Consider the following 18,383-nt stretch of genomic DNA (forward strand, 5'->3'; position numbering starts at 1 on the left):
AATTCTTGCACAGATGGGACAATCATTTCCTTTTCTTGCAGCCTTTGGATTGCAGATGATTTGGGGGATCCTTTTGTTCCCTTGGACCTCAAACTCAGAGCCCCCTGAACTCTGTTTTATTGTCTCCTAGGAATCGATCAAATTTTCACCCTTTTCCTTATTAACAAGTGTAAAACAGATGTTTGCTGGGTCTCTGATCCCATAGGGTCTACAGGAGATCGGCTCGAATCATGGCTTGTGCTATTTCAAGTGAGGTCTTCTTTTTATAGTAAGCATCCAAATACTCATAAAGCAGCCAAGAAACTGATATTACTAAGCACACTATCTAAAGGCAGAAATTCCAAACAATCTTTTATTTTTTAAGTTGTAGCCTCCAGTTGAAAACCAGGCTTCCAATTCATATTAATTCTGGTGCTATTTCTCTCTGTAGTAGTCAAGGGTTCTATTGAATCAGATCATTACTTTCCTACATTAATGTGTTCCTGTACCTTTTGGATCTTAAACCATCACACTAAGAAGAGGAAGCCTTAAATATTTGATAAGAGAATAAGCAGTCTCCAGGTAAATTTAAAATTGCATCTCAAAAACCTTCTATATATTCTCAGGGCACTTTATTAACTAAACGTAATAACTGATAGCAATAGGACTATTACGCACACATCAGTGGATAGTGTTTTGCATTGAGACTGTAACAGGTCTCAATTGTGTTACTCAACTGCAGCTTGTTTAAAATAGAAACAAAAACTGGAAAAAAGAAAGAGCCAGAGAATGTGAACTTGGTTGTGGAATTCCACGAGTCTAAAAAGATAAAATCACAAATACAAAATTCATTTTTTAGCCGTGAAGTATTTTTGGTACATGGTCATTTATGCTAGAAGAATCCTGTAAGTGTAATGTTCTCAGTAAGTTGACTTCTTAGAACTTATACCGATGGCTCTTGCGCTTTGACCATTAAAAATTGAGCTCACTGTCAAAGAAGAGGAGAGCAGAGAAGAGAGAAAGCTCCATGGTTCCCCATGAGCATAATAAACAGAACGACCCTTATTAGTTCCCACTTGTGGGTCCTAGCACCCTTCTGGGTTAGTGGATTAGCCAACAAGCAGCTCTTTGGAGGGGATGTTGAGAGAGTTTGAACCAGTGAAGTAAGATGCCCACATAAGGTTCTTTGTGGTTGGACACAGGCAGGATGGAAAGAAAAGGGGAGAGGTGTGAGAAGGGATTGCACTCCAGCATAGAACTCCAAGAAGTCCAGAATTTCTAAATTTAAACAAGGCCTTTCAGGTCTTTTTGAAGGCCGCAAGATTGAACTTTTTACTTAACAGTTTTCATAACTTTTTAAGTCGTAGAGATGTGATATGTGGGTCTGTATTCATACTTTTGCGTTAGGCTGCACACAACTTAGAGGCAAGCCTGACACTGACCTGTTGATATCTAGCATGGAAAGCATTTCATACATGATATCATCAAATCCTCCCATTTCACAGAAAAAACAAAAACAGCTGAGTCCCCATGGGGTTCAATGACATATCCAAAATCTCTTGGTTTATCTCTTCTACTAGACAGGAGGAACTCTGGATGTGGGTTAAGTAAATCAAAATCACAACCACATCATCCTGGTAGAGGGTGGAACCTTGGCCTCTCATGCAACTAGTGCAGAACAAGAGTCTGAGAAGAGTCCCTTCCTTGTGGGATCCTGGCAGTGGGTAGAGAGGAATGAGGGGTCATGTGGAAGAACCCTGGAGGGCTGTACAGGCAAAGGCCCAGGAACACTGGAGGAAATCCAGCTCTGAATATCAAATCCATTGTTTAACATTAGCAAGTCCTTGATTTACTAATCTTCTGTCACTTTAGCAAGTAGTTTAATGATTTCTTAGTTGATTATATTCAATATTTATACATTAGGTTTAAAATCATCCCACAGTATTAATTCTTCCAATCCATGAGCATGGAATATTTTTCCATCTCTTTGTGTCTTAATTTCTTTCAGGAGTGTTCTGTAGTTTTTAGGGTATAGATCCTTTCCCTCTTTGGTTAGGTTTATTCCTAGGTATCTTATGCTTTTGGGTGCAATTGTAAATGGGATTGATTCCTTAATTTCTCTTTCTTCAGTTCCATTGTTAGTGTATAGAAATGCCACTGACTTCTGGGCATTGATTTTGTATCCTGCCACACTGCCGAATTGCTGTATGAGTTCTAGCAATCTTGGGGTGGAAGAATTAATATTGTGAAAATGTCAATGCTACCCGGGGCAATTTACACATTTAATGCAATCCCTATCATAATACCATGGACTTTCTTCAGAGATTTGGAACAAATCATCTTAAGATTTGTGTGAAATCAAAAAAGACCCCGAATAGCCAGGGGAATATTGAAAAAGAAAACTAGAGCTGGGGGCATGACAATACTGGATTTCAGGTTGTACTACAAAGCTGTGGTCATCAAGACAGTGTGGCACTGGCACAAAAACAGACACATAGATCAATGGAACAGAATAGAGAATCCAGAAATGAGCCCTCAACTCTATGGTCAACTAATATTGACCATAGCAGGAAAGACTATCCACTGGAAAAAGGGCAGTCTCTTCAACAAATGGTGCTGGGAAAATTGCACAGCCATGTGCAGAAGAATGAAACTAGAGCATTCTCTTGCACCAGACACAAAGATCTAAATGTGAGACAAGAACACATCAAAATCCTAGAGGAGAACACAGGCAACACCCTTTTTGAACTTGGCCACAGCAACTTCTTGCAAGATATATCCGTGAAGGCAAGGGAAACAAAAGCAAAAATGAATAATTGGGACTTAAGATAAAAAGCTTCTGCACAGCAAAAGAAATAGTCAACAAAACTAAAAGCCTACAGAATGGGAGATGATATTCATAAATGACCTATCAGATAAAGGGCTAGTATCCAAGATCTATAAAGAACTTATTAAACTCAACAGCAAAGGGTGAAACAATCCAATCATGAAAAGGGCAAAAGACATGAACAGAAATTTCACCAAAGAAGACCTACACGTGGCCAACAAGCACATGAGAAAACGCTCTGCATCGCTGGCCATCAGGGAAATACGAATCAAAACCACAACGAGATACCACCTCACCCCAGTGAGAATGGGGAAAATGAACAAGACGGGAAACCGCAAATGTTGGAGAGGATGCGGAGAAAGGGAACCCTCCTGCACTGTTGGTGGGAATGTGACCTGGTGCAGCCACTCTGGAAAACTGTGTGGAGGTTCCTCAAAGAGTTAAAAATAGACCTGCCCTACGACCCAGCAATCGCACTGCTGGGGATTTACCCCAAAGATACAGATGCAGGGAAACACGGGGACACCTGCACCCCGATGTTCATAGCAGCAATGTCCACAATAGCCAAACTCTGGAAGGAGCCTCACTGTCCATCGAAAGATGAATGGATAAAGAAGCTGTGGTCTGTGTATACAATGGAATATTCCTCAGCCATTAGAAACGACAAATACCCACCATTTGCTTCCACATGGATGGAACTGGAGGGTATTATGCTGAGTGAAGTCAGTCAACCTTATATGGTCTCATTCATTTGGGGAATATAAAAAATAGTGAAAGGGAATAAAGGGGAAAGGAGAGAAAATGAGTGGGAAATATCAATGAGGGAGACAGGACATGAGAGACTCCTAACTCTGGGAAACGAACAAGGGGTGGTGGAAAGGGAGGTGGGGGGGGAGATGGGGTGACTGGGTGACAACGGGCACCGAGGGGAGCACTTGATGGGATGAGCACTGGGTGTTATGCTATATGTTGGCAAATTGAACTCCAATAAAAAATATATATACAAAAAAAATTATCCCACAGGTCAGATAGTAGGCTGAGTTTCAAGGTAGCCCCATAACTTTTTCTTGCCTGGGAAAGTACAAAGGTACAGGTTACTCTGCGGGGCCCCAAGCAAGTGCTCAATTACACGTTGGGGCAATTCCACCTTCCTCATCATCAGAACCATTGGAGCACCTGGTGGATTTAAAGTCGTGAAAAGGAATTATAGAAGAGAGACTCATGCTCTTTCATATGGGTCCAATGAGTTCAGCGACCTCAGAGAACCAAGTTTGAAACAAAGATGACTTACGGGGTACGAGAAGGAATAACATTGCTATTTAAAAATAAATCAATCAATCCTTTAGAGATAAGAGTTTTTCTTTAGAAACTTTGGAACAAAAATTGACCTTGCTGAGCCAAGAAATGTCATAGACTTTAAAAGATTTCTCAAGATCAATGATATATTTTTAAATCACTTTCCTTAAGCAAATCAGTCCTATCTTGTAACATGGCCGAAGGAGACCTATAGAAGTCGTTCCAAAAAGCACCATTGTGAGTCAAGGATGAGATCATAGTGGAGAATCAAGCAAACTTTCATTTTGATCAAATTAAAGTCTGAGTATCCAGAGCAAGGATCTGCGATGCCTGTGATGTCATTCCCAGGCCCCACAATGTCTCACCTATGTGCTCTTGTTTAGTGTTTAAAATCTACTTGTAAGAGGCACACACTTGAGACAGGATGATTTCAGAGATGCTCATTGTGCTTTGCAGTTGATCGAAGCTGCTTAATCTCAGAGACGTGAGCGAATTTTCTTTTGCAGTCTTATATTCAACTTTCTTCCTTAAATAACCGCTTTGATTTTTTTTTTTTTTTTATGTTTCTTTCCTCTTTCCTTCTGTCCTCTCACTCCTCTGCTTTCTCATCTACTTTAGTTCCCTTTGTCCAGGGCACTCTCTTGTCTTCTCTAATTGACATCTCTAGCTCTCCCATGAAATTACCCAACTCTTCTCATCCCTGCCCCTGGTTCCTCCCCATTTGGAGTTTAGTGTCAAAAACTGTCTTGCAGCCAACGTTTGAACACTTCTCTAGTCAGAGTGACCCTTCCTAGATACCACCGTTTTGTGTTTGGAAATCCCAGCCCCAAATGACTTATCTCAGGCTGATGAAACTCAAACCCCAGATTGTTATAAAATGACCCCACCTTACATGGAGTCAAAGCTCCTCCTCTGAACCCCTAGGGCATTTATCATTTGCATCATTCTTTTTTATTATTGTTATTGAGATGTAATTGTCATACCATACTAGCTGAGTTTCATGTGTGCAGCATGATTCACTATGCGTAGGCACTGTGAAATAGTCACCACAATCGGTCTGGTTGCCATCGGTCGCCATGCACAGTTAATACAATATTATCGCCTATATTCCCCATGCTATGCGTTACATCCCCATGGCTTGCTCTACTGTAAGTTTGTGCTTCTAAATCCCCCTCTCATTTCATCCCCTCCTAGCCCTTCCCCTTCCAATACACTTTCTGTATATCTATGAGTCTAGGTTTTTTTTCTGTTTCTTTTGGTTTTTAGATTCTACATGTAAGAGAACTTCTGTGGTGTCTTTCTCTGACTTACGTCATTCAGGATGATACCCTGAAGGTCCATCCATGTTATTGCAAATGGCAAGACTTCCTTCTTTTATTATGGCTGAATAATATCCCATCGTGTATATACACCACATCTTCTTTTCCATTCACCCACTGATTTTTCCATATCTTGGCTATTGTAAATAATGCCGCAGTAAACATAGGGGTGGATATATCTTTTCAAATTAGTGTTTTTTGTTTTCCTCAGGTAGATATCCAGAAGTAGAATTGCTGAATCATTGGGTAGTTCAATCTTTAACTCTTTGAGGAACCTCTATACTGTCTCACATAGTGACCACCCCAGTTTACATAGCCATCAGCAGTGGCCAGGGGTTCCCTTTTCTCCATATCCTTGCCAGCACTTGATATTTTTGTCTTTTTGATTATAGTCATTCTGACAGGTAAAAAATAATATCTCATTGTGGTTGTGATTTACATGTCCCTGACAACTAGGGATGTGGAACATCTTTTCATGTGCCTGTTGGCCATCTGTATGTCCTCTTTGGAAAAATGTCAATTTAGATACTCTGCCCATTTTTAAATTGGATTGCTTCTTTGTTTGTTTTGTTATTCTGTTGTATGAGTTGTTTATATATTTTTGGACATTAACCCCTTCTCAGATACATGATTTACAAATATCTTCTTGCATTTCGTAGTTTGCCTTTTTGTTCTGTTGACAGCTTCCTTCACGCTGCAGAAGCTTTTTAGTTTGATGTAATTGCATTTGTTTATTTTTGCTTTGTTTTCCTTTTGTTGGAGTCAGATCGAAGAAAAAATTGCTAAAACTCATGTCAAGGAGCATATTTGCCTTTTGTTTTTGTTTTTGTAGGTTTTTAAAGCGGTTTTATGGTTTCAAGTATTGCATTCTTTAATCCATTTTGAGTTAATTTTGTATGTGGTGTGAGTTAGTGTCTAGTTCCATTGTTTAGCATGTAACTATCCAGTCTCCCAATGCCATTTATTACAGAGACTGTCCTTTCTGTATCTAATACGTATCTAATATTCTTGCTTCCTTTGGTATAAATTAGTTGACTATATTTGTTTGGGTTTCTTTCTGGGCTCTATGAACTTTTCCATTGATCTATATATATGTCTGTTTTTATGCCCATATCATGCTGTTTTGGTTACTATACCTTTCTAATACTGTTTGAAATAAAGAAGCATACTTTCAACTTTGTTCTTTCTCAGGATTATTTTGGCCATTCAGAATCTTTTGTGGTTTCATATAAATGTTTGAATCGTTTGTTCTAGTTCTGTGAAAAATACCATTGGAATTTTGATAGAGATTACATTGAATCTGTAGATTTGGGTAGTATGATCATTTTATTTATTTACTTACTTATTTTTGATTTATTTATTTGAGAGAGAGAAAAAGACAGAACATATGAGCAGGGAAAGGGGCAAAGAGAGAGGGAGAGAGAGAATTTCAAGAAGACTCCCCACTAAGCAAGGAGCCCAACACAGGCTCAATCTCACCTCCCTGAGATTATGACCTGAGCTGAAACCAAAAGTCGGATGCTCAGCCTACTGAGCCACCCCGGTACTCTTGGGTATTTTAATAATATTAATTTTTTCAATATTTTTAAATCTATGAGCATGAAATGTCTTTCCATTTATTTGTGTCTTTAATTTCTTTCATCAGTCAGGGTTTTATAGTTTTCACGTCCTTGATTGAAATTACTTCTGGGTATTTTACTCTTTCATGTGATTGTAAATGAGATTATTTTCTTGATTTCTCTTTCTGATAGTTGGTTATTAGTCTACAGAAATGCATAAGTTTTGCATATTAGTTTTGTATCCTGAAAATTTACTGAATCTGTTTATTAGTTCTAACAGTTTTTTTGTGGTCTTCAGGATTTTCTGTATATAGTATCATGTCATCTACATATAGTAACAGTTTTATTTTTTCTTTCCAATTTAATGTCTTTTAGTTCTTTTTCTTGCCTAATTGCTGTGGCTAGGATTTTCAGCTCTGTATTTTAAGAAGTAATGACAGTGAGCATTCTTGTTTCATTCCTTAACTTGTGAAAAAGCTTTCAGCTTTTCACTGTTTGATATATTAGCTATGAGTTTGTCATATCTAGTTTTTATTATGTTGAGATGCATTCTCTCCATACCCACTATGTTGAGAGTTTTTATCATAAATGGATATTAGATTTTGTCAATATCAAATGCTTTTTTCTGCATCTGTTGAGATGATATTATTTTTACCTTTCGTTTTGTTAATGTAGTGTATCACATTGATTGATTTGCAGATGTTGAACCACCATTGCATCCCAAGAATAAATCTCACTTGATCATGGTGTATTATCTCTTTAATGTATTGTTGAACTCAGTTGCATAATATTTTATTGAGGATTTTTGCATCTATGTTCATTGGGGATATTGGCCTATAAATTTCCTTTTTCGTGTGTGAGGTCTTTGCATGGGTTTTAGCAATAGGGTAATGCTGGCTTCATAAAATGTGTTTGGAAGCTTTCCCTTCTTTTCAGGTTTTTGGAAAAGTTTGAAAAGGATAGGTATTAAATCTTTAAATGCTTGATAGCATTCACCAGTGAAGCCACCTGGTCCTGGGCTTTTCTTTTTTTGGAAGTTTGGGATTACTGATTCAGTCTCCTTATTAGTAATCAGTCTATTCAGATTTTCTATTTCTTCATATTAAGTATTTGGAAGATTATACATTTCTAGGAATTTATCCATTTCTTCTAGGTTGTTCAATTTGTTGTTATATAATTAGTCATAGTAGTCTTTTATGATTCTTTGTATTTCTGTAGTATCAGTTATAACTTCTTACATTTATGATTTTAGTTATTTGAGCCCTCTGTCTTTTTTTCTTGGTAAGTCTAACTAAAGGTTTGTCAGATTTGTTTATCTTTTCAAAGAACAGCTCTTAGTTTCATTGATTTTTTTTTACTGTATTTTTAGTTTATTTCATTGATTTCTGCTCTGATCTTTGTTATTTCCTTCATTCTACTAACTTTAGACTTTTTTTCTTTTTTCCTAAGCCCTTTAGGTATAAAGTTAAAGTGCTTATTTGAGAATTCTCATTTTTTGAGGTAGGCCTGCATTGCTATGAACTTCCCTTTTAGAACTCCTTTTTATTGCATCCTGTAGATTTTGATATGTTATATTTCTGTTTTCATTTGTCTCTAGATATCATTTATTTCTCCTTTGAGTTTTTCAATGACCCAGTAATCGTTCAGTAATAAGTTGTTTAATCTCCATGTATTTGTAGTTTTCCATATTTCTTCTTGCAACTGACTAGTTTTATTTCATTATGGTCAGAAAAGATGCTTGATATGATTTCAGTCTTTTTAAATTTATTGAGACTTGTTTTGTGGCCTAACACATGATCTGGTCTGGAAAATGTTCTATGTTCACTTGAGAAAAATGTATATTCTTTTGCTTTGGGGTGGAATGTTCTGTGTATGTCTATCAAAATGTCATTTAAGACCAATGTTTCCTCATTGATTTTCTGTCTGGATGATCTTTTCATTAATGTAAATAGAGTGTTAAAATCCCTTACTCTTATTGTATTGCTGTCAATTTCTCCCTTTAGGTCTGTTAATATTTGCTTTATATACTTTGATGCCCCTATAATGGGTGCATATGTATTTAGAAATGTTATCTTCATGCTGGATTGACCCCTCCATTATATACTGCCCTCTTTGTCTCTTATTAGTCTTTATTTTAAAGTCTATCTCATCTGATATGAGTGTGGCTATACCAGCTTTCTTTTTAGTTCCACTTGCACGGAATGTCTTTTTTCATTCCTTACTTCCGGTAAGGTTTCCTTATTTCTGAAGTAAGTGTCTTGTTGACAGTATATAGATGTGTCTTGTTTTTCATCCATTCAGCTGCTCTACATTTTTTGATTGGAGAATTTAGTCCATTTACAATTAAAGTAATTATTGATAGGTATGTACTTACTGCCATTTTGATCATTGTTTTCTGGCTGTTTTTGTAGTTCCTCTCTGTTCCTTTCTTCTTTTTCTCTCTTTGCTTACGGTTGGATGATTTTCTTTAGTTATTTAGTGATATGTTTAGATGCCTTTCTCATTTTCTTTTGTGTATTGACTTTTAAGTTTTTACCTGGTGGTTAGTATGAGGTTCACATATCTCAACCCACATATATAATAGTCTAGTTTAAGTTGATAATAAACCTAACATATTCCAAACTCTACATTTTTACTCCCCCTTGACACACATTTTATGTTTTTGTTGTCACTTTTTACATTTTTTTATTTTATGTGTCCTTTAACAATGTGTCCCTTAACTAATATAGCTTCAGATAATTTTGTTACTTCTGTCTTTTAACTTCCTTAGTAGCTTTAGTTGACTAACCCACTACTTTTACTAGGTATTTACCTCTTCTAGTGAGATCTTTACTTTTATATGTTTTCTTGTTAATTAGTCCCATTTCTTTTTGGCTTAAGGAAGACCCTTTAATATTTCTTGTAAAGCCAGTTTAATAGTGATAAACTTTTTTTAGCTTTTGCTTATCTGAAAAAACTTAGTATCTCTCCTTCAAATGTGAATGATAATCTTGCTGAGTAGAGTATATTTTTTGGAAGTTTTTCCTTTTCAGCCTTTGAATATGTCATGCCACTCTCTTCTGCCTTGAAAATTTTCTAATGAGAAATCTGCTGATAGCCTTATGGGATTTCCCTTCTATGTAACAATTTGTTTTTCTCTTATTGTTTTTGAGGTTCTCTCTTTATCTTTGATTTAGACATTTTAATGATAATATTTCCTGGTGTGATTCCCCTTGGATTCATCTTAGCTGGGACTTTCTCAGCTTTCTGGACTGGGATGTCTGTTTCCTTCCCTAGGTTAGGGAAATTTTCAGCTATTACTTATTTTATATATAATTATATATATATATATATATATATATATATATATATATATATATATATATATTTCTTTAAATAAGTTGTCTGCTTCTTTTTTCTCTCTTCTTCTGGTGCTCCTATAATGTGAATATTCTTCTTGATGTTGTCCCAGAGGTCTCTTAACTTATCCTCATTTAAAAATTTTTATTTCCTTTTTGCTGCTGGGGTGAGTTCCATTGCTTTATCTTCCAACTTGCCAATCTATTCTTATGCTTCATCCAGTCTGCTGTTGAAATCCTCTAGTCTGTTTTTCAGTTCAGTTATTGTATTCTTCAGCTCTCTGACTTCTGTTACTTATATTTTCTGTCTGTTGAGGCTCTTATCCATTCTCCCAAGTCCAGTGAGCATCTTTGTTACCATTACTTTGAATACTTTATCAGATAACTTATCTCCATATCATTAAGGTCTTTTTCTGAGGTTTTTGTCTTAGTTTGGAAAGTATTTCTCCATTTCTTAATTTTGCTTGACTGTGTTTGTTTCTATGTAGTAGGGGAAACAACTATACCTCTCTCTGTCTTGAAGGAATGGCCTTATATAAGTAGATGATGATTCTTCTTGTTCAGCCTTGTAGCTCTTGATTATTTCTCAAACCTTTATGATTGTCTAAGCCACCTGATTATTGATAATGCCCCTGTTTTTTTTGCCAAGACCCGTCAGTGACCCAAAGGGAAGAATCAAATTTACCACCTACTTTCAAGCTGATTGGAAGCCAGACTCTCAGCAGCTATTAAATTCTGCAAATATTTATAGTCCACTGAGACTGCAGTCACAATCACTGCTGGCCTTCAGACCAGATCTGGAAGTAACTTAACCATGAGTAACAGTCACAAAAATCAGGGCTCCAGATGAGTGTGTAAGCTTCTTCCTGGGAAATCTTACTGAGCCATACCAAGGCCAAGGGGGTGTGCAAGGATAGTGTTTTCTTATTTACCTTCCCTGGGAACACCTCCTTAGCCTCTAGATGTGTGGGAAGCCTGTAGCCAGCCCCTCGCTCAGGCTGAAGCTCCAGGCTAAGTAAACAGGCCTTTTTATAGGAAGACTGGGGTCGTGTTTGGAAGAAATGATACTGAGTACTTTGAGGACTTTCCTCAGTATTTAGGATTATGAGTCTCAAACTAGAACAGGTATTTAAAAACTGTGGCAAAGCCTGGTAAGAAAGGAAGTGATCCTGGAAGGAAAGAACAGTTTTCCCAAATGCAGAGCTGAGTTGAAGATTTTATGTCCCATTCTGAGACACAAATTTGAGTAGGAAGACCAGGTGAAAGAGGACCTGTGGCCCAGCCTCTGAGGAAACGCAACAAAGGAAATGTAAATCAGGCACATACCTAACGCTCCAAAACTGCAATTGTTAGCTGATAAGAGCAAACACTTTCTGGTAGCTTACCATGTGCTGTACTATGTGCATGCCATTTCATTTAGTCCTCATATTTATCAGTCCCAAGTTTCTAGGCAGGAAATTGAGGCTTAATTATTAACTTGCCCAAAATGATAGTTAGAAGTTGGTGGAAGTAGGATTTGAAGCCATTCATTCTGACTCCAAAGTCTAAACTGGTTATCACTAACATTACTATCTTAAGAGGGTTGAAACAGGTGCTACATGTAGAATCTTCTCTGAGCGGGGGAGAAATGACAGTTCTTAGTGGAGCAGCTGGAGCCTGGGCAGGGAGGAACCCGCAGCCTCCACAGGGACTGGCTAGAGTGAAACAGAGCAGATGGGGAGCCAGAGCAAGGCCTGAGGCAGCGGTGGTGCAGGGTGTCTAGGGGAAGAGCTATAATGGTGGTGCTCCCAGCAGCAGTGGAGTCACCTGGGGAAAGAGGCTACACATGGCCCCACACAAGAGGAGAGTGGGAACTGCTGCCTTAGGGTGGCTGATGGCAAATTTGGGAGCTTTAATAACTAAACTTGATAGGGCTAGGACTCAGATGTCTTTATTCCTCATCTCTCAATGTTGACAGTGTATGACTTGTCTCCCCAGCTTCACTCCATAGTCAGTGAGGGCATGAGCGAGCTTTCTACGTCTTTAGCACCTCACAATGAAGACACCCAATGTCAGTTTATTTGCTTAGAAATTATGCATTCATCCATATTTTGGAAAGAACGCACTTCTGTACACTCCTTATTTCTGCCTGCTAGGAACACTGTTCCTGGTGAACAGTGTTCACTTTTCAGAACAAAAGTGAGCAAACCGCTGAGAAAACTCCCTTGAAGTATTATTCCAGGTGTGTGTAGATGTGTGTCTAAGGAGAGAAACGTGGCGTTTGTTGTGCATCTACTAGGAGCCAGGCTCCATGCCAGACGCAGTACAAATGTCCTTTCATTTAATCTTTAAGTGGCTGGATAAAGTAGTGGAAATTATTAATATGTATTTTGTACAGATGCAAAAACTTAGAGACCCAAACTCAGACAGTTAATGAATCATGTGAGCCCAGGTCATTCTGGCTCCAAAATCCACTCCCCCTGCACTCCTACCCCCACCCCATTTCACTGAGAAATTTGCCTCGTAGAGAAAAGGTCTTTATAGGATAAAATTCCCCAGCTCCCCTAAGTCCCTGTGGCCACTGGCTTTCAACCTCCTTGAGTGGCTTTCCAAGCTCAGGCATCCTGCCTGGTGCCGCGGCTGCTGTCCTGGGGCAGGGACAAAGTGAATCTTGGATGACATGAGGCTGGTCCAGAGACACACACCGTGGATGAAATTAGGCATCGGTGGCTCGGGTCCCCCTTTTCCACATCAGAATAATGAATACTCTCAGGATGTGTTTCAACATTAAGGGCCCTGCCCAACAGTTCGGTAGGTTCCCAGGGGGCCGTCTGCCGCTGGCTCCCCTTGCCCGGAGGTGTGTTGGGCGGCTCCCCACACAGCCCCTTCCATGCCCTGCGCCCCACAGGGCTCCCAGTCATCTTCAGGGATGCGGCAGGATGTCTTCACCATTCACAGAGGACGACACTGGAATTTTTCTGTCCATAAAATTAAATCATGAAAATAGAGCTTTCTCTGGAGCGCCTGGGCCTTGACCCCCAGGGCTGCAGTAAGAAGAAAACAAACGTGGGGCAATAAATAAACCAAGGAGAGGAGAGAGCTCTCGTCCTCTCCTCAGGAAAACTCAGGAAACATGAAGCCAAGTTCAGTCAGCCTGTGCCAACGTTGTCACCAGGAACTGTAGTCGCCCGTGGGAGCCCGCGCTGCCGGAGAGCCGAGGGGGACCCGGCCAAGTGCGCTTCCCGCGCGTGAGAAGCCCGCGGCGGGGGGGGCCCAGGCGCCAGGAGCTTCCCGGCGCGCCCCTGGGGGGCCACGGGGACGAGAGGCGCCGCCGTGCGCCTTCTGAGCGCGCAGCCCGGGGCTCACGGCTGGGGTGGCTGGGGGGGCCGGGCCGGGGAGGGACCCAGGAGGGCCCAGGAGGGCCGGGGAGGGCAGGCCCGGGAGAGCACCCAGGAGGGTCAGGGAGGGCAGGGAGAGCACCCAGGAGGTTCGGGGAGGGCACCCAGGAGGGCCCAGGAGGGCAGGCCTGGGAGAGCACCCAGGAGGGCCAGGGAGGGCAGGCCAGGGAGGGCACCCAGGAGGGTTGGGGAGGGCGGGGAGAGCACCCAGGAGGGTCGGGGAGGGCAGGCCAGGGAGGGCACCCAGGAGGGTTGGGGAGGGCGGGGAGAGCACCCAGGAGGGTCGGGGAGGGCACTCAGGAGGGTCGGGGAGGGCACCCAGGAGGGCCCAGGAGGGCAGGCCTGGGAGAGCACCCAGGAGGGCCAGGGAGGGCACCCAGGAAGGCCCAGGAGGGCAGGCCCGGGAGAGCACCCAGGAGGGTGGGGGAGAGTACCCAGGAGGGCCAGGGAGGGCACCCAGGAGGGCAGGGGAGGGTGGGGAGAGCACCCAGGATGCCGGGGGAGGGGGCCGCTTACCGTGCTCACGGGGCCTGGGCGGGGGGGGGGGGGGGGTGCAGGTGGAGGACTTGATCCAGCCGCGATTCCTTCTGGTTGCGGCCGGTGTCCCTGGGCGTCGCATCCCCAGGACCACAGCCGCTGCTCCCCGACGGGGCCCCGCGAGGCCGGGCCACGCCTCAGTTCCCGCCGCGCACCCCGTGGCCCGTCGGCTCTTCAGGGGTTTGGGGGCAACGGCCCGTTCATTCCTTTCCCTGGGGACCTCGCGGAGCCCTGGGGCCGTGGCGGGCGCGAGGAGATAGGTGCTGAGCGGAGGCAACGTGCGCTCGCGGTTCCTCGGACCCCAGGTTCTGGGACCGACGGGGCCTGAGAACCCAGCGGTGCAGCCCGGGGCTCCGTGAACCGCGGTCGCCGTGGAACAAAGGGGCGGCCTTCGGGGGGGCGCCGCTGCAGTGACGCGGCTCCGTCCCCCGGGAGCCCTGCTCACCCGGGGCCGGGGCTCCCCGCGGGCCCTGCGGGTATCGCGGAGGGGTGCGGCCTGGGGTCGGGGGGGGCTCGGGGAGCCGTGCGCCAGGCGGGCTGCCCCGGAGGGCGCTGTTGGCGGGGCGCCGTGTCCTCGGGGCCGTGCCCGGGGCTGGCACCGAACCCCCGACGGGATGGCAGGGAGGGGGTGTCGGAGGTGCTGGGGCTGCGGTCAGGGGGAGGAGCCCTCGGGAACGGGGTTAGACCTAGGAGGCAGGACAGACAGCCGCGGGAGGACGCACGGACGTCACCGTGTGCAGCACGTGGAGGGCTGGACCCGGAGCTCCACCAGGCACAGCTCACCTGAGATCTTCGCCTCCCGAGCTTCCAGGGACAAGGAAAGGGCTGGCGGCCTGCGGGAGGGGGGCCCCGGGTCTGCCCCGCACCCCCCCCCCCCGCTGGCGCCCACACCCCGGGGCATTGGCGGGACACCCGCGCCGTTCTTCCCCTGCACGCTCCGGAGCTCTACGCAACCCTTCCCGGCTCCAGGTTCCAGTTTCTTCAAACTGCAGATGCGCACGGCTTCATTTTTCCCCTTTAATCACAATTTCCCCCTCTTTCCCCGGTTGTGCCCCGCTTCCTTCCCCGGTTGCCTGCGGCGCCGCGTCTACGCCCAGTACCCCGCAGCCCGGCCCCGCCGCGGGCCAAACATCACCCCTCGACCCCTCGGGGCCAGAGCCCCCGCATGCTCGAGCGGACGTCGGGTCCCCGCAGGGGCGTCCTGGCAGCCTCGCCCCCCCCCCCAACGGCACCTACTCTGCGGCCTGCGCGTGGGGGACCCAGGGAGCCCCCTCACCCGGGAAGCTCCGCCCCCTGCGCATTGGGGACCCAGGGAGCCCCCCCACCCGGGAAGCTCCGCCCCCTGCGCATCGGGGACCCAGGGAGCCCCCCCAGCTCCGCGGCCTCGCCGTGGCCCCTGCGAGCTGCACCGACCGTCGGTGTAGGCAGGGGCGCCGCCCGCCCCGCACCTGGGCGCCCCATCCTCATCGGGCCTCGGGGTGCACCTCCAGGTGTGCGACGGCCGCGCAGGGGCAGAAGGGCTCGGCTCGCCCTGCGGCCTCCCAGGCGGCGTCCCTTGCGCCGGGGGAATGGCTGGGCCGCGCCCCCCTCCCGGGCAGCTGCTCCGCCCGCCGCTTCCCCCTTCCCTGCTGTCCGCGCGGCGCACACACTGTATACGCGTGTCTGCATGTGTGTTGGTGCACGCGGGCACACGCATGATTATAGCTGCAGGCTGCATACATACAGCGCGTGTGGACACAGTGTCCGTGCACCGGCGCTCGCACGAGGCGGGCAGGGCTCAGGCCACCGGGGCTGCAAGACGCCGCGTCCACCGCCGAGGGCTCCGGTGGGCACACCGCGGGCTGCGGGCAGCTCTCTCCCTCCACCCTTCCTAAGCAAGGTAAATCCCTCCTGAGTTCAAAGCATAACCAAGCATAACCATCCCATAGCAAGAGTTCTTAAAAAGACCTTTAAAAAAAAAAAAAAAAAGAACCCAATAACTTCTATCCTAAGGAAATACAAATGCAAAAGTGTTCATCATGGTGTTTTAAAAAAGAAAAAGGAAAGAAAGAAACGTCGCTCCCCAATTCTACTAAGAATATCCCTACCACGGGATGTTATGATGCTCTTTAAAATAACATGTTTAGGCCTTTAAAAACAGTTTTAAAATGGGGAAATGTTTACAAAATAACGTAAATTGCTTAGGGCGTATAATAGCGCTCCACTTTAATAATTCAAAACAAGATCACAGAAGAAAGGCTGAAAAGAGTTATGCCAACATGCAGATAATGGTTATCTCTACCTAGTAAATTAAAGGGTGCTCTTGGGCAGTCCGGGTGGCTCAGCGGTTTAGCGTCGCCTTCAGCCCAGGGCCTGATCCTGGGAATCCAGGATCGAGTCCCACGTGGGGCTCCCTGCATGGAGCCTGCTTCTCCCTCTGCCTGTGTCTCTGTGTCTCTCACAAATAAGTAAATTTTTGAAATCTTTAAAATAAAAAATAAAAATAAAAAATAAAGGATATTCTTGTGCCTTTTCTCTCTTGAGAATCTCTAAGATAGCCAGTCATTTTCTAAGCAGCAAATACTATATATTTTAATCTTTTTTTAAATAGGACAGTCTCAAAGCTGGTAGCATTGGTCTCCAAAAAGAACACATTGATGCTGAGAAAACCAAAAACTTTTCTAAGCTGACTCCCAGGTGGAGGGAGTCAGGTTGTGGGCTCTCTTCATCCCACCAGGAGCCAACATTTGTTGATCACAGATGAATCCATGCAACCCACCCAGGGTTGCAGCGTGTGCCTTGCTTACATTCTGCACATGCCTTTGAAGCACCCTAATGACTCATCGAAGTACCAAAATGACTCATCAACAGATGACGAGAGCCAGGTTCGACCGGGTCACCAGGTACGGAGCCAGGGCCAGGCGTCCATCGCCCCACTTCATGGCTACGCTAAGCTGCTCTCTCTTCCCACCACCCACCCCACCCCTGGGGAAAACAATTGGCCCTTAAGATCAAGAGGTGCATCAAAGGTGAAGCGAAACAACGAAGAGGAGCCAGAGAGAGAAAATAGTGACTCAGACAGAAAGCCTGTCTCAGAAGGAAAAAGAAGGGAGACGGTTCTCCTCTCCGCTTGCTCCCGGATCCCTGCAGGGGTTCCTGAGGGCCCTGCTGGAGGCGCTGACTCCATTCACTGCCCCTTCTGGGTTGCCTCGCTCCCTTCTCCCGCTCCTCAGTTGAGAAACTAAGGGAGCTGGGCCATTGCTTCTAGCCCCAAATAAGTGGTAAGAACTAAAATTGGAAGTTCCTCTCCTCGAATCCTGAGTTCAAAACTGCAAGCCAAATCACTGTAGAGGGAGAGTAAAAGGAGTCCCGTTGCCACTGCCAGCTGGAAGAGGTCCTGCATGCCCAAGGAGCATCATTTCTCCAACACATCCTCCTCCAATCAAGATGTCCCAGGGTTCCCCACTGCTCCAATAGACAGAAGCACAATACTCTCCTTTCCAGACGTCTTGGGTTAATTTCTTTATTTTTTCTGGCCCGCATTTTGAAGCCTTTCCAGACTGATGGACTAAAGTGGAAATTACAGTCCTATCGGCTCTGTCCAAAACAGATGCCACATAATCACAATCGTATTAATAAAGCTGGCAAGAGTGAGTATGAAGAATTTGAGGGAAGGGAGAGGGAGAAAAAGAAACCCTAACAACTTCCGGAATGTCTCAACCGACTGAACGCTTCTGCCTTGAGACAGGTTTCCCTGAGAAATCTGAAGTCAGCTTTCCCCCACCTAAACTCCAAGTAATTCCTTTTCTTCTGTTTAATATTTTCTACAGTGTGGTTGAAGGGAGAGAAAAGGGGGGATATTTTCTCGAATCCTTTTGGACTTCACAACATTCGAGATCTTGTGCATGGGTCTCCAGCTGTGCATGACATAAGTCATTGAAAACTGGCACATCTTTCCATCAGCAAGCGCAGCACAACCACAAGTTTGGCAGGCGGTTCATGTTGCCAGATGCCTTCACTGTTTCTTAAACTATGTATTCAAGGCACTCCACTTTTTTCTTGCTGGAAATACTTTCAAAGAAGAACACAATGTTTTGGGTTTCCTGGCCAAAGTTTAGCTGTACTTTTGCATCTTTGCCAAACTTCCTGTTTTTAGCAAAAACAATTTATTA

General features: G+C 44.4%; 1 long non-coding RNA gene across 1 annotated transcript in view; it reads left to right on the forward strand.

Annotated features, from left to right (window-relative positions):
• The window catches only part of LOC112673781 (uncharacterized), a 344,678-nt gene that overhangs the window by 309,993 nt on the left and 16,302 nt on the right, over nt 1–18,383 (forward strand). The gene's annotated exons all lie outside the window — the stretch shown is intronic.

Source organism: Canis lupus, chromosome 10 (assembly GCF_003254725.2).
Source record: "Canis lupus dingo isolate Sandy chromosome 10, ASM325472v2, whole genome shotgun sequence".
Classification (NCBI taxonomy): domain Eukaryota; kingdom Metazoa; phylum Chordata; class Mammalia; order Carnivora; family Canidae; genus Canis; species Canis lupus.